This window comes from Eucyclogobius newberryi, unplaced genomic scaffold, assembly GCF_026437365.1.
Source record: "Eucyclogobius newberryi isolate DKJ021-1_F unplaced genomic scaffold, fEucNew1.0.hap1 SCAF_1, whole genome shotgun sequence".
In the NCBI taxonomy this organism is placed as follows: domain Eukaryota; kingdom Metazoa; phylum Chordata; class Actinopteri; order Gobiiformes; family Gobiidae; genus Eucyclogobius; species Eucyclogobius newberryi.
The window spans coordinates 10,437,598-10,460,211 of record NW_027315723.1 but is presented as its reverse complement, the minus strand read 5'-3'; positions in this window follow the sequence as shown (position 1 = coordinate 10,460,211).

The window sequence follows — 22,614 nt, the reverse complement described above, 5'->3', positions numbered from 1 at the left end:
GTTGTTGCCATGGGATAGCACTGAATGTATTGCGTACTGCTCAAAAAACACCTTGAAAAACATAGATTCTTACTGTGAGTGGTGCCACCTCTCAACAGATTTGGCGTCTCATTTATAAAACCTAACTTGGGATTCTTACTAAAAGTGTATGTAGACGAAACACACATTTTTACCATCTTCCACAAACCCGGTCACTTTTCGTCTCTCTGAACTCAAATCTACTTCTGTCTCTGAAAGCCCAGGCGCACAAAGGTCAAAGGTTTTGGACCAAACCACTCATTTTCTCATCAAGTTTTCTTTTTATGGACCACAAACTTAAAGGCCCACTAAACACCCGTGCCAGAGCTTTCTCTGCCCACAAGCACATTTTGAAAAACACTCCTCTGTGGGCAATGCCTGGAGGATTGGGGGGTGTGTGTGTCTGTGTCTGTGTCTGTGTCTGTGTCTGTATGTACGTACGTCTGTCTGTCTGTCTGTGTCTGTGTCTGTGTCTGTGTCTGTGTGTGTGTGTGTGTGTGTGTGTGTGTGTGTGTGTGTGTGTGTGTGTGTGTGTGTGTGTGTGTGTGTGTGTGTGTGTGTGTGTGTGTGTGTGTGTGCGTGCGTGCGTGCGTGCGTGCGTGCGTGTGTGTGGACGAGGGCACTATAAGGTGATTGACAGCGGGTGCCAAACAATGGTGGAGCCGAGCGGCCCTCAGCGGGTCTGAGCGGAGCCTCAACAGGTCGCTGGCTCAAGGTGATGCCTCAGTTTGGGCTGAGGTAGAGTGATACACACGCCTGGTTGAGCGCAGGGAAACACAGACAGTGACTCATGCCACTCGCTCAACTCAACACTTAGGTGTGAAGATCATCGTCATCCTCCAGCCGCTCCTGTTCGTGCTTACAAACACTGGTGTGAAACAATGCTGCTGTGTATCTTTTTCTTAGATTAAAACAAAAATAATAATGGACAAGATAGTATTTATAAACCCATTTATTTGCCTGAAACTCAAGTTTAGGGGTACTCGGAGTGTGAGCTTAGGGGTACTCAAGGCAAAACAGGTCGGGAACAACTGGTTGGACATAGAGATAAGAGTGGCAACATTACATAATGAGGACCAATTATTATAAATCAACCAGACTTTCAATATAATATGGTTTGAATGCACATTGGGATGGTCTTATTTGGTGGACCTGTCTGTAGTCCATTCTTTACACAGATGAGCTGGAGGCCTCTGGATCATAAAGATGGTGTAGAACAGCCGATGGTACAGCAGGATGACGAGGGAGAGACAAGTTCCCCTCGTTAGCAGCCAAAAGTGCGTGTTCAGAATAGAGTTTCTCTTTATTTGGTGTATTCACCTACCAAGCTACTTTCCTAAAATCAGAGGAATACACGGTGGCATTTCATCATCAATATTAAGCTTCTGCTTGAAATTAAGATTTAGTGATTTAATTATCACAATCATTTTTGATAATTATCTTATCTGATTAATGAATGTACAAAAAACAGTGAAAAAACAACAAAAAGCATTCGTACACGTTGATCAAATCTACTACAAAACTCTACTACAAATGGGCATCTTATTGTTATTAACCAAATTAAACCATAGCTTTGGTTTGTATTGTTATGATTTTTTGCGTAAAATGATTCTGCACTCTCCGAAAAGTAATGTGCAGAGTCTGTGGTTTGGAGAAGAAGGACCACATGAACTGTTGTGTTCTCAGAGTCAAACGTCTTTGTTTCACAGGTCTTGCTGCGACCTTGACTTGCTTCAGGTCCAAACACAAAATTCAAATGCAGTGATCCTAGTTGAACCCAAAGAGGACATTGCACACACAGCTTTGGACTCAAAAGTCAGATTTTTAACAAATATGCACTAAAATGTCAAAATAATACCAGTGATGTGTATGTAACTCTATTCTAAACCCATTAGGCAGTTAATCAGTTCAAAAAGTGGTTTTGGTGTTTAGAGGCTGTTTATCATTGTTTGTTCGGATGCATGTTTAATGAGACCCGTGTCTGTAACTTAGCCTAATGGTGTTAGCTGCTTGTCTCCATGGAGAAAGATACGTTTAAGATAAGTTTCATTTACATTTAGCCCATTTGTTCCTAGTTTGAAATGTTTTGTAAAGTTTACAATTTTACTTCTGGTTGGACATGAGCAGCAAATATGACATAGGTAGGGGTAATTCCACAACTGTTACTTAGAAATCATACTGAAAACGAGCCAAAACCATTTGACAATACATAATACCATATAACACCTTTATTTTTTTATAAGACACATTATGCCAGATCAACTTTAATGAGCTTTTAACCTTACAACAATGTTTCATTGTTATTAGTTTACACAAAATTGCACTTGTACTAACTTATGAATATTTGAAACATAAATGTCTTTACTCATGTAGGGCTCTAAAATAGCACATGGCCACTCAAAAAAAAAAAAAAATAGAAATGTAAATGACAATCTGCTGCTTGTTACAGTGAAAAGACAATGTAAAGAGAAGGGGCTTATCACTTTTGCCATTTTGAAAGGAAGCTACTAGACCTGATTTTATTACTTTGCCGTTTTAGATCAGTATTGCAGTTTACAATGAACAAAACAAAATGATGATAATGTTATAGTTCAGCACAAAGAACCTGGGAATATGTCTCCTTTAAATAACCGCTTAGCATTCATACGCGCGGGAGAATTACACCAAAGTAGCTTGCAGTGTGACCTGAATCATACTGCTTATCGAATAGCATTATAAATTCCATGTACATGAAGAGAAAATCTGTGAATATGTTGCAAGACACATTAAATCTTCTTCTTACCCTTGCTAAGCATTGATTTAAAAGAGAGTCTAACAGGGGAGAGCGTGCCTATAGCCTTACGCATTTTTCATTAACCCACTGATGCATGTAATACTGACTGATATGAATATGCAAATGTACTTTCTTCTCAGTCCTGGTGTGAAGATAGCGGGGGCTGCATACAGACATCTATAATACAAGGCTCATTTACTTCTCTTATCTTTGCACAGTTAGTCAGGCAAGATAATGTGGTACTGTTTCTTAAATTTCAAAGTTTAGTATGGCCAGTCTTGCTATAGTCCAGTGCATGTTTCTCGACCCTGGTTATGACCTTTCTTGTCTTTGGTTTTCAAACATGGGAAGTAATGGTTGGGCCCTGGTACAAGCTTTAGTCAGGTTCAAGCCAGTTGTATTATTCTTAAGGGCTTGGTTTTGCCCTGGTTTATTCCTGGTTTCCTGTTTGCACGATGGAATGTCGAACTGTATCGCTTTAAAACCTACAGGTCAGAACTGAGGAGAGGCGACCCTGGTCGCTGGTAAAGTTGGAACGATGAGAAAAGTAGATATTTTCATTGACTAAAGGTAATGATATTTTCATTACAAACTTAACATAAGTTAATGAGAGAAAGAAAGTTGGACTAGATCCAAATTCAGTCCAAAACCAGACTGTAAATAAACTTAATATTCAAGGAACACGTTGTTACAATGCAAGACAATTTATCATAATAATCTATTTGAATTGAATAACTGCTATGATTTTAGTTCAACTGAATTATCATCATGTTTTTGTTGAAAATATACTATAGTTGACACATAAACTAACTATGATTATAATTTGTCAAAATGAACACTGTTTTCAGACACATTTCTCAAAGACTGATCTTAGTTTAAACTTGGCTTAGTTCTCTGTTAGCTCTTTGGTTTAGCATCACAGATCTTGCACATCTCATAATGTGTATTCCAGTGCCAAACCGCCACACTCACATCCTTATCTGGTGCCACGCTAGAGTCCTGCTCCCTGACAAGACATCCTCCATAATAAATAACCTCACCTTCTCTGCTCCTCTCTGCAGCCAATTCAAAGCTCACAATCAGCCACGGCGCCCCCTGTAGGAGCTTTTTGCCATATAGGCACAGCCCCCCGGAGGTGAGCGTGTGATAGCACATGCGATTGAGTCATGCTGTGATCCTGCATCAGAGAATAACACCAACTCCCTCTCAATTAGAAAGCTTTACCTCGAGAACTGAAGGCGGTGGTGACAAATGGCGTTGAGCATATCACATACAAGCTAAACATGTCTCAAGTCGTTGTATTGGGTGTGGATGATGATTTTATTCTTATTTCAAGTATATTTAACCTGCTTTGACTTTGATATATGAATCTGCGAAACATTTGCTTGTCTCCAGGGAAAATTGAGATTCTATTACTTTGCCTGGAATGTTTCAGTATAGTATTAAATTTGCCTTGCCGTGCGCATTCACTGACAAGATTAGATAGATAGAAAAAAGATCGTAAAAATGCACAGACTAATGTGCACAATTACATTTGATTTAACTCGTGAAACACTGTAATTACAGTATGATTGAACAACAAGAAGAATCAATATAGGCATAACCTGCTACAGTGGCTTCTAAAAATCATACCTCTATATAAATCTGTTCATTGATACAAAATAATATGCACGTCGCTGGTGCGCTTTGTCCATTATTTATTTGCGTTCTCGCTCACGCTCTCAGCAGCTGGCTTCATGTCTCTGATTGGTCAAAGAGGTGTCTTCTATCATCAGGAACTTAACCAGGTCCGGGGCAGGTAATGAGTTCAGGGCCTGTTACCATAGAGATCAGCCTTAATAGAATGTGATCCAGCATTGTAGTATAACCAGGGTTAATCCTGAAGTTACTTTAATAACCCTCTCATCGAGCTTCATAGTACAGAACTTTGCATGTTTAATTGCACTGTTATGACCCCTGGCTCTCCTGGCCACGACAAAGGAGACTCCAGGTCCATGTTGCCACCTGAGGAGTTGAACTGCCTCCCCTTGTCGTCAGTAGCAACCACCTTTATAGACGCGGAGTGCCCACCCCCTCGTCAGCGGGACCCAGCCCACCGGAACAACAGATGGCCTGGGCCGTCACACCATAATGTGGAACATTCCTGGCAAAGCCATAACCTCTCCATGGAGACGCATTTGCAGTGTAGCTGTTAGTTACCATGTGCATGCTTGTGGGTTTTGATGATTGGTCAAAGATACATAAGCAAAGGAATGGCAACCACCAAAATACATATGTTGTATATGTTGTATTTTTTGTTCTATATCTAAAGAACCATAGCGGAGCAATAGGTACCAATTAGGTGCATTCAATAATTGCTTAAGACTCAACCATCTTGCAATCGAAAGTATTAAATAAATACAAGGCCTAACAGGGTCAAGTCATAATGCTATGTAGCCTCTCATAATGTGCTATTTAAAGGGGTCAGGCAAGGTTTAACTTGTAAGTGGGAAGAGATAACTTTGCTTGGCCTTCATCAAAAGTAGCAGCAAATCCCTGCGAGGAGAGCATGCACCATCCCACACATGTGGTCTAGTACTTTCCCATTGCCGTTGGGAAGCAATCCCGGCTCTGATATGAACTAACTCAACCCATTAAGAAGCTAATAAAGTTAGAGCTTTTTATTAATACCTCATGTTATGCCTAAGTGATTTTAACAGCTTTAACTAGGTAATAATGTCGTTCTCTCATCAAAAACATGCTTGAGCGCTAGTCCATAAACCTTCATTGCCCTCATATTTTTAAATACAAAAATTAGCTTTAACAACTCTTTGACTGGTCTCTAGTCAATGATCTCTCTGAATGATTCGAGGTCTGTGGCGTGATTTTCATGGTCTGTGTCTGTGGCTCATTTCAAGTTTAGTCAAAGTTTGTGTTTGTGGATTTGTAATTAAATAAAATCAAATTATCTTTGTATTTTCATGTGCTAATAAAGAATGAATACCAACCATACATTCAAGTCTGATATCTTAACAGATTAAAGCCTGTATTTTTCATTTCTTGAATGAAAATATTTAGTTACTTTGACTTAACCAGAGCAGAGAAAGACGAGAGTCCACAGAGTCCTCAGAGAGTCCACAGAGAGTCCACAGAGAGACTACAGAGAGACCACAGACAGCCCACAAAGAGATTGCAGAGAGACCACTGAGATATCACAGAGAGACCAGAGAGAGACCACAGAGAAAACCACAGAGAGACCAGAGATAGATCAGAGAGAGATCACAGAGAAACTACAGAGGGACCAGAGAGAGACCACAGAGAGATCACAGAGAGATCACAGAGGGACCAGAGAGAGACCACAGAGAGACCACAGACAGACCACAAACAGACCACAGAGAGATCACAGAGAGAAACCAGAGAGAGACCACAGAGAGACCAGAGAGAAACCACAGAGAGACCAGAGAGAGACCACAGAGAGAGACCACAGAGAGACCACAGAGAGACCAGAGAGAAACCACAGAGAGACCAGAGAGAGACCACAGAGAGACCAGAGCGAAACCACAGAGAGACCACAGAGAGACCAGAGAGAGACCACAGAGAGACCAGAGCGAAACCACAGAGAGACCAGAGAGAGACCACAGAGAGACCAGAGAGAGACCACAGAGAGACTAGAGAGAGACCACAGAGAGACCAGAGTACAGAGCACAATAATTACAGAATTCAAACCCACATCCCTGGAGTCCACAGAGAGACCCTCAGCTCGATGAGACCCTGCTGTTGTGTCTAATGTGAATGTATCATATACAGTATCATACAGTATCACCATCAAATTACCAAAATAAAAAAACACATTGGTAAAAATATACACACATTTCATGGTAAAATGAGCCACAGACAAGAAACATCACAATTTACACTGAGAGAGACCACACCAGACCCGCCAGAGAACATGGTCTGGATCAGTGAACAGTGCCCCTAGAGGTGGTCCCTGTAAAGGTCTCTGCTCTGGCCCCTGTAAGTCTTCCCTGGTCTCTGCTCAGGTCCCTGTAAGTCTTTGCTGGTCTCTACTCTGGCCCCTGTAAGGCTTCGCTGGTCTCTTCTCTGGTCCATGTAAGTCTTCGCTGGTCTCTGCTCTGGTCCCTGTAAGGCTTCGCTGGTCTCTGCTCTGGTTCCTGTAAGGCTTCGCTGGTCTCTGCTCTGGCCCCTGTAAGGCTTCGCTGGTCTCTGCTCTGGTCCTTGTAAGTCTTCGCTGGTCTCTGCTCTGGTCCATGTAAGACTTCGCTGGTCTCTGCTCTGGTCTCTGTAAGTCTTCGCTGGTCTCTGCTCTGGTCCATGTAAGTCTTCGCTGGTCTCTGCTCAGGTCCATGTAAGACTTCGCTGGTCTCTGCTCTGGTCTCTGTAAGACATCGCTGGTCTCTGCTCTGGTCTCTGTAAGTCTTCGCTGGTCTCTGCTCTGGTCCATGTAAGTCTTTGCTGGTCTCTGCTCTGGTCCATGTAAGACTTCGCTGGTCTCTGCTCTGGTCCCTGTAAGACTTCGCTGGTCTCTGCTCTGGTCCATGTAAGTCTTCGCTGGTCTCTGCTCTGGTCCATGTAAGTCTTCGCTGGTCTCTGCTCTGGTCCATGTAAGTCTTCGCTGGTCTCTGCTCTGGTCCATGTAAGACTTCGCTGGTCTCTGCTCTGGTCTCTGTAAGTCTTCGCTGGTCTCTGCTCTGGTCCATGTAAGTCTTCGCTGGTCTCTGCTCTGGTCCCTGTAAGTCTTCGCTGGTCTCTGCTCTGGTCCCTGTAAGACTTCGCTGGTCTCTGCTCTGGTCTCTGTAAGTCTTCGCTGGTCTCTGCTCTGGTCCATGTAAGTCTTCGCTGGTCTCTGCTCTGGTCCCTGTAAGACTTCAATGGTCTCTGCTCTGGTCTCTGTAAGTCTTCGCTGGTCTCTGCTCTGGTCCATGTAAGTCTTCGCTGGTCTCTGCTCTGGTCCATGTAAGTCTTCGCTGGTCTCTGCTCTGGTCCATGTAAGACTTCGCTGGTCTCTGCTCTGGTCTCTGTAAGTCTTCGCTGGTCTCTGCTCTGGTCCATGTAAGTCTTCGCTGGTCTCTGCTCTGGTCCCTGTAAGTCTTCGCTGGTCTCTGCTCTGGTCCCTGTAAGACTTCGCTGGTCTCTGCTCTGGTCTCTGTAAGTCTTCGCTGGTCTCTGCTCTGGTCCATGTAAGTCTTCGCTGGTCTCTGCTCTGGTCCCTGTAAGACTTCAATGGTCTCTGCTCTGGTCTCTGTAAGTCTTCGCTGGTCTCTGCTCTGGTCCATGTAAGTCTTCGCTGGTCTCTGCTCTGGTCTCTGTAAGTCTTCGCTGGTCTCTGCTCTGGTCCATGTAAGTCTTCGCTGGTCTCTGCTCTGGTCCATGTAAGACTTCGCTGGTCTCTGCTCTGGTCCATGTAAGTCATTGCTGGTCTCTGCTCTGGTCCTTGCTGTGATCTCTGCTGTGGTCTGTGTAATAGTCCCTGACATGGTCCGAGCTTTTGTGTCAGATTTATTTTTTAAATGTCAATTTTGATCCAACAATCTCACATTAAGAAACCATAAACTACTCCAAGTGAGCTCTAAATGAGCGCTGACTGAGCAAATCATGGCACTGACTCAGTGACTAGTCATTCAGAGAGATAATTTGCAGAGAGGCCAGGGACCACGTACAGACCAATGAACAGCACCCCCAGAGGTAATGGTCCTGGTCCACCAATCTACTTCTAGAACAAATAAACCAGGATCAAGCTCGTTAATGATTGCTAAAATAATGCATGTGCCAAAACATTACAACATTCCAGATATGGCAGGTGGGCTAGTGATGCTATAGCCTAAAAGTAACACTCCATTCCATTATTTCAATAGGCATTTAAGTCTCTGATATGCAAAAGAGAAGAACAAAATCTCAGCAAAGACAAAAATAAATTTGTGCTAATGTGCTGGAAAAAAAAAAAAAATCAAGCAAATCAATTAATACAATGTCCCATTCGTTCTGGGAGTTGGTGAAGCCTTGTGGAAACATCACAGGGTCTGCAGAAAGTCTTCATTTTGTTGAGCCAGATGAAACTCAGTTCTGATCGAAATATGCTTTTATTTCCGGCTAATTGTAATTTTTTTAAGGCTCTGATGCTTCTGACTTTGCTAATTAAAATGAAGAACTTTTACAATGTTTCAATGTTTCTCTGGGAATTGGACTTTTCTAAGGCTCTTCAGTTGCAGTTTAAAGTGCTCAAGAAATGTTTTGTTTTTGTTTTTTGTTTAATCAGAAACACTTTTTACACATTGGGTACTCATTTTATTTTTATTTTTTTTTATTTAATTTATTTAGTGCTTTTGACAGATGGATTGTTAGCAGAACCAGGACACAAACTGTATAATTGGATTGAGATCCTCAAACTTAAAAGAAAAAAATATGGGAGCAGGATTTTTGTTTAACTGATTTTAAAGTACATATAGCTCCCATAGAGCTATATACAGATAAATCCATCCACGATATTGTGTATATTTGAAACTAATTTTGTGCCAGGCCACTTTAAGTAAACCCATGTCTTATATACAAATAATGAGTAAAAGAAAGAGATACGTGTAACCTTAGAGCTCTCGTAGCATCCATTGATCCCATCACTCCTAAACTATATAGTATAACCTAGCATGCCAGTTGCTAATCTTCTGTTGTGACTACGTTTACCGCTCGACCAGGCTTGTTAAACATATCTCTGATTGGAAGCTTTTATTGCTCTCTTTCCTTTGGCTCAGATGCAGTTGACCCTGACGCGCTAGGCTACATTGATTCACATATTGATACATATCTTCCAATGCTCTCTCATAAATGCCCTCTCAACCTTGACCCTTGAAACATATAGATCCAAAACACACATGGACCTATTCTATAATTAATATATAAGAAATGAGTGGTATATGAAAGCTACTTTTGCTGTCTCTCCCACTTTGCAACTGAACGCTAACCCTCTTCATCTTTGTAGCGTTGTGCAAGCTGGGCACAATTTTTTCATGTTGTTTACCAGTTTGTTAACTGCTAAACACACGGCTAAAGGAATATATCCTGCCACTGTCTTGCACATTGACCTTTTTTCATGGCGACTCAGCTCCTCTGAATCTATCTTGTAAAAATAATACCTCTAGTAATGAATTATTCTGGCATTTATTTTTGATGTAACTAGGCAGAGCGGTTATCTAACGGTTAGCAGCAGCTTGTCCACCTTGTGTTGCTTGAGTGGTAAAAGCTTCCCCCCTCAAGCTTGCACACATAAATAAACACATACGACTGCGCTGAGGCTGAATTCGAATAGATTGCAGGGTAAATTATGGGGGGCATTTTCTTCCTACTTACTGAATAGTCCCTGTCTCGCTGCTGTATTTTAAACAGTTGGGCTTGCAAGGAGTAAAACCTTTCACGGTGATGAATATGTAGAGCGAGCCAGGGCATGGGCACCGCATGTGATGGTGTGATTTTTTTCTTAATATACCATTCCAAGAAGTTCCGAGCGCATTTGACCTACCGGCACTGAATGTAAAGAGCTAAATCATGCCTTATTGCCTGTATATGTAGTATTTGCAAATGCATTCATTCATATGTGAGATAAATGATGGGAAGCTGGTGTTCTGCTAGCTGTGAGGGTTATCTCTGGCCTTGTCTATGTCAAAGACACAGAATTAAGAGAACTGGGGCATGTCAATTGTTCGACTGTATTGTCTGAATACTACCACTATTAATACTGCTACTTGCTACTTTTACTGCTACATATACTGAGCTAATGTACAACTGGCCGGCTATCATTGTGTGTCTACTGTACAATTGTAATATATTGCTATTCCAACTATCTTCTCCCCCCTACTAAACTACTACTACTATCTTTTTGCAACTAACTACAACTAATATTAACAAAAACTACAACTGCTACAAAGTACTACTTTTGCTGCTGTTTCTATAGCCTATGACTATTTCAGTATTTCACTTTACTTTATATTTTTTATCACCAAATATGGTCCATTCACAACTGCCAAGGTATATACAGTATAAATATATAATTTACCTGTATTTTTTTTAAGCAAACATGTATTTATTTATTTATTGGGGCAACGCTCTATAAACTTTCCATACAATTTTAATGATAAAGTTTAGGTTGGATCCATGTTTTATGTCTTGTACTGTGACCTCTGCCTAAGTGCTTTGTGCGTGCCAGCCCTCACCGATTCACAGTTGTATTTATGTTTTATGCTCTGTGTTTTCAACCCCAAACAATCACCACGAGACAGCGCTGTGGACCTGAATATCAATCAGACCATGCAACGACCAAGGTCTTTCAAAAAACTCGACATTGTCCCTGTTTTGTGAGCCAGCCAGGCATCACAAAGTCATTACAAATCTATGTTCGTACCGGCTACATTGAGATTTTGATGTCTGCTAGTCCATCTACTTTTTGCTACACTCAAAAGCTTCTTGTTGCTGTTCCGTTTGAATGGATAAATAAAAGGAGCAGGAACTATAGCAGAGCAGAAATGAGAAAATAAATAACCGCTGTCCGCCTTATTGCAATAATAATGTAGCGCCACTGCTAGCTACACTTCAGTCTAAAGCAGGCATGTTCAAACTACGGCCCGGGGGCCAAATGCGGCCCTCCAGCTCCCTGCTAAGATGGTCCACACAACCAAAAGTAGAAATACAAATTTAATTCCAGCATTTTGATGTTATACCATATGCCTTTAATGCATAACATTTAAAGTACGGTACATTTTTATTTGGGGCAAAATTACCTTGGAATTGGCCTGTTTGGGTTGTTGCAGCGAGTGGCTAAGGCATCAGTGCACGTATGCCAGGCTCAAAGTGCAACGGCCGGCCGCAGCATCGTGAGTTTGAATCCCGACTCTGACAGTTTACTGCATGTCCTCCCCTCTCTCTCATCTCCCATTTCACGCTCTTTTTTCCTGTCTAATAAAGAAATAAACATTAAATCAATTTTGCAGTGTATAATTCATTGCTATCTTTGTAGGTGATTGAACATTGTGCACAAGATGATGATATTAAACACATATAAAGAGCTCTGGTGAAAGTACAAACAACAATTGAAGAGTAGTTTGGGTACAGTATACATTTTGATTGGTATAATAACAGAAACAAAGGTGGCATCATATTGGTTTCTATGGCCTGTGCTCATTGGTGCATGATTGCTAATTTAAGCAATTTGAGCCTTTCCTTTTTTATTTTTATTTTTTATAATGGCTCATCAAGCTCTTTTCCGGACACAGGGGGAGTGTATCCAGTGCATATCATACTGTAAATCCAGGGTTAAAACAACTGCGCTTGGGGTAAGGCTGCAGTTATCTGGCCATGCACTTCCCGTGTCAAAAAGCCAAATAAATGTATAAAGTAAAATATTGTGTAACATTAGCAGGATTATAAATACATATTGTTATTTACAGTAAACCATCAACAATAATAAGTGCTATACAAAGAAGGTGCTAAGATAATGTGCTAGCAACACTTGGGGTGTGAAAAATTACAATACACCACCGTTTTTACCATTAATAATCCACATGCAGTAATTTATTATTACTTACAACATTTCTTTACTTCATCTCCCACTCAATTACTGAAATACAAGGAAATTATGTCATTTTTTTATACATTCATATTTTGCAATTTGTATTTTGCTGAGGTTGGTTTCTTTTGACCTTCTTTTAACACGTAATTGTTACCTAACAGATTTAAACCTTAAGTTTGTACTCTTCTATCAAGTCAAGTGCACTCAAATTGTGTCACTTCAAGGACATTGATCTGTCTGCACACGGTTGCTTAAATGTCTACTTTCTTACGGTTCACTCCCATCCACCCCACTGCAGCTTCTAAGGTACCTGCTTTTTGACGTTAGTTTGATAAGAAATCACACTTAGTTTTATATTAGCATAGAGTAAATAAAAGTCTGCATTAGATAATTTCCTGTGTATGACTTATAATATTTATTGATTATTTTAAGTGTACTACATAGATGTTTTAACTAAATGTTTGTAGAATAAAGTCTGTTTATTAAAGACAAATGGTTATAATGTATAATGCTCAATAGATACTAGTAGAATTTACAATTGCATAATTTGAAATTCACAAAAGCAAAATGTGAATTAACAATAGCCAACAACACATTCACAGTAACAGCTATTGGTTATTGTGAAATCACAAAACGCTATTGTACATACACAATATGTTATTGACCTTATAGTGAAATCACCGCAATTAGTTATTGTGAATTTCCATTGCAATTTCAACAGTGTAGGCATACTTGCTTTTAAAGTGTTTTATTGAAGTTTTCATTTAATTACATATTTTGAATCAAATCCAAATTTATTTATGAAGCACAATTCATACAAACTGCAATTCAAAGTTTACAGTGTTTAAAACACAATTTAAAAAAAAATGTTTTCTAAGATGGTCATACAATGACAATATTTTAACTTCAAAAGTTATATTCTGATCACTAACTTCAACAGATTAGAATGTCTGCTGATGGATACATCTTAATCTTACATGGATTTCTGTATTTGCAAAGCTCGATCACAATATTTGCTTTCTCAAGTATTGCATTCCTTTGCTATTACAAATGACCATTTTAATTAGCTTTGTTACACAAATAAATAAAAGCCATTCTATTAGAGAGTGTGTACACTGTTGTCAGTTCGTGCCTATGCCTCATGCAGTCATTAAATATATCCTTATAAATATTCATACTTTGAATAATACAGCTCATCTTTGAATACAAAAATCGTCTTCCAACAATGGAAATATAAATGGTGCCCAAACCACTCGCAGCTTTTCACCGATCAGGATTGCTTTGAGCTGCTGATATGTCAATGGAATGGTTTTGAGACAGATCAGGCCAAGTGTGCTAGCTAGGTTCTCTGGAATGATTAAATAAAACACACACACACACACACACACACACACACACAAACACAAATGCATATCGTGAGACACGCACTGCTTCACACAAACTCCATTGCTACATCTCACGCCTCCCATTTGCAAATCATTGTTAAGGCTCTCCGCAAGCAACAACGGTACTGAATGTTTAATCTCCTTTAAAAGCTAGGACGTGCCCGCTTGTGTTGAAAGGAAGACCAATGCATAATGATAACATAGTGGGATGCGTCCGTCACGGCACCTTACAAACTAGCAGCTGTGATCTTTAACCATTTTTTAAATCCAATCTTAAATGCATGGAACTTATTTGTTTTTGCACTGAGGTAGAATACCCATTGGATATACTCAGACAGTTCTGAGGTACAGCCATATTCATAAGAGGAACTTTTTTTTATGTCCAGCGGTCTGAGACTATTTTAAAAGCTTTACAGAGCTGTGTCAGGCGGGCTGTATAGAGTTATTGGAAGAGCAATTTTGTGACATGGTCTATAAGATGTTTTATTTGGTTGAAATTGTGAAGTTTTAGAGTGGAAAGAGTGGTCTAAGGCAGTGGGTCTCAAGGTTTTCAAATCAAGTACCATCTTAGAAAACATCTGAGTTTCCTTGCACCGACAGCTCTAAACCAGGTCTATAACAGGTCTATAACAGGTCTTTAATAGGTCTAATAGGTCTATAACAGGTCTATAACAGGTCTATAACAGGTCTTTAATAAGTCTATAACAGGTCTATAACAGGTCTATAACAGGTCTATAACAGGTCTATAATAGGTCTATGACAGGTCTATAACAGGTCTATAACAGGTCTATAATAGGTCTATAACAGGTCTATAATAGGTCTATAACAGGCCTATAACAGGTCTATAATAGGTCTCTAACAGGCCTATAATAGGTCTATAATAGGTCTATAACAGGTCTATAACAGGTCTATAATAGGTCTATAACAGGCCTATAATAAGTCTATAACAGGTCTATAACAGGTCTATAACAGGTCTATAACAGGCCTATAATAGGTCTATAATAGGTCTATAACAGGTCTATAACAGGTCTATAATAGGTCTATAACAGGCCTATAATAAGTCTATAACAGGTCTATAACAGGTCTATAACAGGCTTATAACAGGTCTATAATAGGTCTAACAGGCCTATAATAAGTCTATAACAGGTCTATAACAGGTCTATAACAGGTCTATAACAGGCTTATAAAAGGTCTATAATAGGTCTATAACAGGTCTATAACAGGTCTATAATAGGTCTATAACAGGTCTATAACAGGTCTATAACAAGTCTATAATAGGTCTGTCACAGGTCTATAACAGGTCTATAATAGGTCTATAACGGGTCTATAACAGGAAAAGGCGTACGTGACGCTACATGTACTAGGAGGAAAAAATCCCGCACACTGTCTTACTTGCAAGTCAGATTTCACGAAATTTTGTGAAATCTGATTTGTTTTTTCTCTAATAATAATTAATGTAAAAGTGTGCTATGTAACTTTTATCAGGAACATCATTAACATCTCCAGAGACCCCAGAAAAGTTACATAATGCATCTTTAAAATGTGCTCAGAAACCAATAAAAGTACATTTGATCCACTTTCGTTACAACACGGTTCTGGTGAAGGAGTCACATATTTTAGTTTAATCCTCAAGAGTAACTCATGAAAAAGTCGCTGAAATGTCCTGGTTTGATGTTACCACACGTTTGAACTGGGAAAAAAAACCTTTTGCAAGAGTCTACAGAAGAAGTTCCCACTCAGAGCCGGAGCAGCCGGAGGCATTGGTGCGGAATAATACCAGGGTCCCAACATGTCCCGGGCATTTTCTCAGCCATGAAAAAATCATGGGGTGCGAGGGGAAATTGGTATATCACGCTGAAAATTATAGCCTTGACCTGACATGTTCAGCACAGCATTGTGGGCTCAACATAACTCAGGTATTTGAAAGGGCACTGTTATTAAAAGCAAGTGAAAGCCACGCGCAGGAGTGTGGACATGGGCACAGAGAAGTATTGAAGATTTCACAAATGAACACAAACATGGAGAATATTAACTTATAAAGAAACTAAAAGAATAACATTAAAATTATTTACACTGAAAGGTAAATGCTTTATCAATTAAGTCACAAATACTTTAGAGCAATGTTTCTCAAACTGGTACGCGGGCTCCTTCTGGTGGTAGTTCTAACATTTGTTCAACTTCTATTTGAGCCACATGTTTTACTCCTTTGGGTAAGTCTTTGGTTAGACCTGTAACAATAGTATGTTTAGCCCTGATTTAGACCTTGAATAGTCCTCTTGTAGACCTGGTTTAAATGTGTTTTACTCTGAGAGCCAGTTTGTTCTTGGGTGGCAGTTGGTGTGAAAAGTTTGAGAGCCACTGCTTTAGAGAAAATATAAATGGATGTACCATTAATCGCATTAAATTATTGTTACATTGTATTTAGAGGTGTTCTATAACTTTTTCTGGGCGATGGTCTGCCACAATTCTAGGTTTGATCTGTGGAGACTTGACCGTTCCCCTAGCAAGCAAGCTTTTCTTTCTCTTTTTTAATGATCATCACACAAACATAACCAATGTTTTTTTAATTAATAAAATCTAAATTTGACATGAATTATTCTTCATCTTCATAAGGCCAATCTCAGAAGTTTACAAAAAACATGAGGCGGTTTGAGATGTGGTAAAAAATGTATATTTTTGCCAACTTTTTCTGCATTTTTCTGCTCAATATGTAAGTTGGGTTTGGATAATGTTAGACGCATTATGCATAGAACTATGATAAGTTGGGTCTTGACGTGAGGGTCGACACTAGATCATACACTCCTAATTCACGGAAGTCAGAATTCGGAAGTTACAGAATCCAATATGGCGGCCCTCGTGGCGGCCCAAATCACATTCATGCTATATTTGTTGTCTCACAACAGAAACTCTTCAGATTTGTTGGTCCAGTGGTTAAAAATGTGATGAGGAGTGCTGGAGATCCTGGGTTCTACTCCTGCTCCGACCCAGTATTTATTTTGTGTTTCAACTTTTTTAACTTATAGATTGCACAGTTTAGTTTGTCACATTTTTCCCCCCTGGTCTCCAAACTACAACAAAAACTTAGGGTTAGGGGTTAGGGTTAGGGGTTATTTATTTTATGGTCAAACACTATATTTGAGAAGACTATACTACGTGTGAAGTGGAACAGACTGTAATACAATGAAAAAAAGCTTTTTAGAGAGAGAAAATGATTGCCTGAGCTGTATCAGCAGGACCGGTCTCAGTTGTCGCCATGTTGGATTCAGATTCAGTCACTTTCATCCCGATTCCGTATATTAACTAGTAGAATTCGGACTTCCGTGAGTTGGGAGTGTGTGATCTAGTGCCGACTTTGACGTGAGTGCTCATGCTTTGGTAATAGTAAACAGCTAATGCTAACATGCCCTAGCTTTGTTTTGCTAAATATGTCGGATACAGCCGTTTGTCACCAACACTGATGTAGTATCTCCACTAGTCCAAGTACTGTAGTGTTATTCATGTCCTTCCACTTGAAAGAGGTGGGCATTCGAAGTTGATATCGATTAAAGAATTGGATCTGGTAAGTTTTAATATTTATGTGGGGAGCCAGCCTTCATTAGGAAATTAACAACTCTCAAATCCATCCATTTTCTACCGTTTGTTCCCTTTCGGGGTCACGGGTGACTGGAGCCTATCCCATTGACAGTGGCCAACTCATAGACATTACAGACAGTCTAGACAGACAGACATTCACACTCACATTCATTCACTAGGGCCAATTTAGAGTCACCAATTGCAAAACACATGCATGTCTTTGGACGGTGGGAGGAAGTCGGAGAATCCGGAGAGAACCCACGGTAACACAGGGAGAACATGCAGACTCCACCCAGAGAGATCATGTGATGTTGGTCTGGTCCGGGAACCGAACCCATGATCTCCTGTTTGGGAGGCAAGAGCGCCTTCTCAAATTCAAATATCTAAATTAATTCATTTGTAGAAAATAAGTTTGTTATTCTGAAGATTTATGAGAACGTAATCGTGACATTTATTCGCCAAAAAAATTAAACAGATAACCATGAATATGGAATATGGTTTCGTTATTTCTTCTATAGCAGACAATAAGAGATGACGTAAACTCTTAACTATTGTCTGATATAGAATAAGCAATAGACAATATTCTGCTGAAGATAATAAGAAACTCCTTTTTCTATGCATCACTTTAAATTATTTTGCATACGATTGAACGGTGACCACAAAGGTATAGTACAGAAATAAGTTATATACATTGTATCGAGAGCCATATGTCATGTATCTTACGTCACAAAGCATTGTCAGGTAGCTTGTAATTATATAAAAGTGTGTATCTTTTTGAGAAGTTGCTGCCTTGTCAAAAAAATACTATAATAATAAGTATGGTCCTAACATGGAATCTTATTTACCGGTACTATATGTATGGTGCACCTTATAAAGCAGTTGGGGCTATTGATAAACTATACTTATTTGCAGACCTACCAGTAATACATTTGTAGCAGCCAGTGAATAAATGACTAAACCAAAAGTGGAATAGTATTCAGTGCAATCATTTCAAATAATTTTAACAGTAACAGCTTGAAATGTGATGCTCATGGACGCCTGACACTTTCTCCCAGTCAGTTCAACTCATGTTTTGTTGTTAATGCAAGCCTCTGTGTAAAATATATTCCTGTGTTGTTTCCAAAGTTAAGAGTGCATACTTCAATAGTGCTGTTGTCTTTAAAGTAGCATTTGGATTCATTTTGCTTGGCTTGAGTTGTATCTAGCCTCTGTAGTTTTACACTCTTTACAACGACCTCCAGACGCTTTTCACGAATCATTGCGTTGTTCAGAGACCCATGAATATCACGCCATGTCACGCAGTCATCCTGGGCGTATAAATGCACATATTCTACAGTTTGACTGATAAGATCATCTTAGAATCAACTTTAACTCTAACACACACCTAGCTAGATTTAGAACAATCGTATCTAGTCATCGACTCATTAGCATATTCCATATTCATGGTTATCTGTTGAATTTTTTGGCCAATAAATCTTCATGTAAATGTTCATTCATTTCCCGAAAAAGGATCAATGTCACGATTACGTTCTCATAAATCTTCAGAATAACAAGCTTATTTTCTACAAATGAATTAATTTAGATATTTAAATTTGAGAAGGCGCTCTTGCCTCCCAAGAAGGAGATCATGGGTTCGGTTCAATTTGGACCTTTCCTGAATAGTTTAAGTAAGGTCTTGGGCTAAACTATTCAAAGAAATGTATAAACTTGCAAACTTTATCTTGAGATATTTTATGAAAGGATAATTGAGCATGTCCAGGTTGTACCCCTCCAAAGGCCCATGGGTAACTACCAATACCCTGAATATGCACTATTCGGGGTATTGGTAGGGATTGTTATGACAGTTTTCAACCACGTTAAAGGTGTTGACACAAACTACAGTGGATTTGCGAATAAATTGTAGTTTCAACTTTGTCCACAAGGTGGTGGTACCTGGGAGTAAGGAGCCACACCCAGTCAAGTGAGACCTTGGTTCTCTTGTGGTTGCCCATGGGGCTTTAGATTGATTAGAAATAACCTTGACAACACAAATGCAAATGAAACAACCTAAACTGCATCTACTCCAGTTTGAACCTTTGCTATGTCTCGTCTTTGGTGGTCCACCACCTGCTGCCTTCCATTGCTTTGCCTGGAATGTGCCACCTTATGGCAATATTTCATTTATTTTTTCAAAGGTGACCTGGGCCACTGATCTATCTTGGATTTATTCAATAACAGGTATTTTTATTGCTCAAAAATAACATTGCATTCTTACGGTGAGCGAGGTCACATCCCAAAAGATCTTGGGCCTTGTACATAAAGACTTTCTGCGTCAAAGGTATTTATAAAAAACAAACTAACATTGCGGACCTCCACGCCAAGTCTAGAGCTGGCGAACAAGGTCAACACTATTCAGAGACATGGCCCAGAGGCAGGAGAGCAGCGAGGGAGCAGTGAGGAGAGTTTGAGGAAGTCATGTTTGGTGAGCTTTTGAAACTGTTCTTTTTTACCTTATTCCTTTAAAAAAGCCAACGCATTTAATTAAACATTGAGTATTTAGTCACAAGTGTGTGTAAAACATACACATTAAAAACATATTTTTACAAAGTACTGCAGTCATTGGTGATGTGCGCTCCTCCACGTGCACCAGAGCGTATCTGCTTTGATGCTGAAGTCGAATGATCCCAGTGTATGTCCCTTTATGAACAAATCGCTGGACACGCATCTGACCATGGATCTATACCCTGTGTCTGACACACTAAGGCTGATCCATGGAGATAGCCCTAAAGACAATCTATTGCTTCCTACTCACACACATCAATCCGTGGCAGTGTTTGCCTTTTCCACAAACCCGTCCACACACTCGTGACATTTTCATGCCTCTTACATGCACGTCCAGGGGCACAAAGCCATATGAGAATTATTTATCCTTCTTCCGTTTTGTGTCTTGCATTTTATAGGTGCTCCAAAACATCAATTGCTCATAAAGTTCAATAAAACACTCGTTCAAATGTTTAAAAAGGTTTGGCCCGGAGAGTTTTCACTAAAGTCCCTGAGCCTGTGTCCTCTCCTGAGCCCCTCCCTCTGTGTCCCCCATGTGTCAGTCAAACTCACTCTTTTGATAAATCTCACCCAACACTCACTTTGCATTGCCCTTTTATGGCGAAATGGAGATGTAACGGGGCGTGGCTTGAGAATGCAACTTTGAAGAGGAAAGTGGGTACAAGAGTGTGTACGGACCATTTATAAATCAGAATAATTTATAAACTCTTTTATAAATGAGGCCACTGAGTTGTGTTTCCAACTTGTAATACGGCTTTATTTATAAAGCACTTATAAAGAACATTGTCCACCAAACCACTTTGCTGTCCCCCTAGAGATGGATACATTCAATCCCATACTATGTAATATTCCAGGCAAAGCAAGAACATCTCCTTGGATAATTGGTGGCAGACACTCCACCAGAATCTCAGATCAGGTCCACAGATTGAGAATGACTCTTAGAAGAGAGTCAAATGAAGGATTGCACTGGCTTCCACCAGAAAGTTGCACCTTTAACTTCAAAAAGTACATTCATAGATTAAATTAAAGCAATTTGGAACAACAAAGCTGGCTTAGTGTCAGAGCTACTACAACCTCGTGCAAATGCTAATCTAGCCATTTTATCCAAACGCCTCCACAATTCTGCACCAATTATACTAGAAACAAGCTAATTATAAATATTCAGTCCTCCTTTGGTGACCTTTATGAGCTGGGCCAATTCTACGCCCGCATGCTCTCCGCTCTCCTCCTTATCTCCCTATCAAGAGGGCATTTCCACTCAAATCCACTCCTCACCTTTGATACACCAGTTCTCTGTATGCAAATGGCCATCTTCATATTGTTAGCAAGGTGAATTAGCTATTGCAGTTTTGCGCCATTATCTCACTTTGGGCTTACATAAACGCCCATTGTCGGTGTAGCGGAGGAAATGAATAATGCATAGAACGCGTCTCTTTCGGCAGAGTCCTAGAACTTAAGATCAGCATATTTTTAGATATTCCACCGGTTTTTGCTGCATATTTGCTATTAATATGTATTCCCTTCTGTGATGCACCTTGGGCTGTACAAAGCTTAAAAAAGAAAGGAAAACTATCAAAGAAAATACCAGATAAACCCATGTGTGCATTGTAAAATCAAGCTCCCGCAATTTATGTATCTTGGGGTAGCATGTTTGAGAAGTTTTCTTTTGTTGGAAGTTGTGGTTATCTAAGGGCAATTTCACAATTTATTGTTTGCTGAAAGAACACGTGAAAAAGCAAAAGCATTTCAAAGACATGCTGCAAGGATCTTGCAAATAGCAAAGCTCAATTTGTTACATAAGTAAAAAGTAAAGCGCTCACTTAAGAGAGAGGTATAGAACTGGATCTTGTTTTCCATACATTTCAAGACTTTCAAGAAGTATATATTATACTTTATTGAGACTGAATAGCTTCTGTTAAAGAATGCCAAAGGTCAAACTTTCCAGATGCTGTTATTGCTAAGGCAACCGACAACCATCTTCCATCCGCCCCCAAGTAATGTATGTCTTGTGTTTGCTAATTGTATTATTTTGTGATTCATATATTCTAGACAAAGTAAGTATTGATAACCGTCATCACAGTGAAAAACCTGTGCTTGCCTGGTAGTCGAGGCATATTCCCACCTCTGACAATTTACTGATGTCCTCCCTGCTCTCACCTCCATTTCACGTTACACTCTCCGGTTTTTGAAAAGTTTGTGTGTGTGAAACAAATCAATTAAAGACAAATTAGATTTGTTTATTTGAAAGGGGACAGTGCAATTTCATACAACACACATAAAACATGAGTAAAAAAAAATCCTACAATTAGCATCACATTCATTATCAAAATCCTATTATAATGAAATGTTTGTCATGTGTTCAATTAAAACATGCACCTTGTAGTTCACGTTACATGCAGCTGGTGTCCAAGGCCCATCTGGAAACGGGTCAGCAAAGTGTTAATCTCCTTCATAGAAGAATATAATACCAAAAATGTTGAATTTCTGTTCATTATTCATTTTATTTATTTATACAGGGAAAACCCAATGAGAAAAGTTATTTCTTCATGGGTAACCTGTTACAACACAAAATACACAACAAACAAACACATAATACTAAAACACAAATAAAACATTCAATAAAATTAACCAATACATAAAAACACATTTATACATACAATATGAGATAAAATGGTATAAAACACATGCATCAGCACAGAGGTTAGTCCTTGACCAGTTCTTTAAAATCATTAAAAGGCATAAAATGATTTCATTCAAAAAGTCTCTGTGTTTTG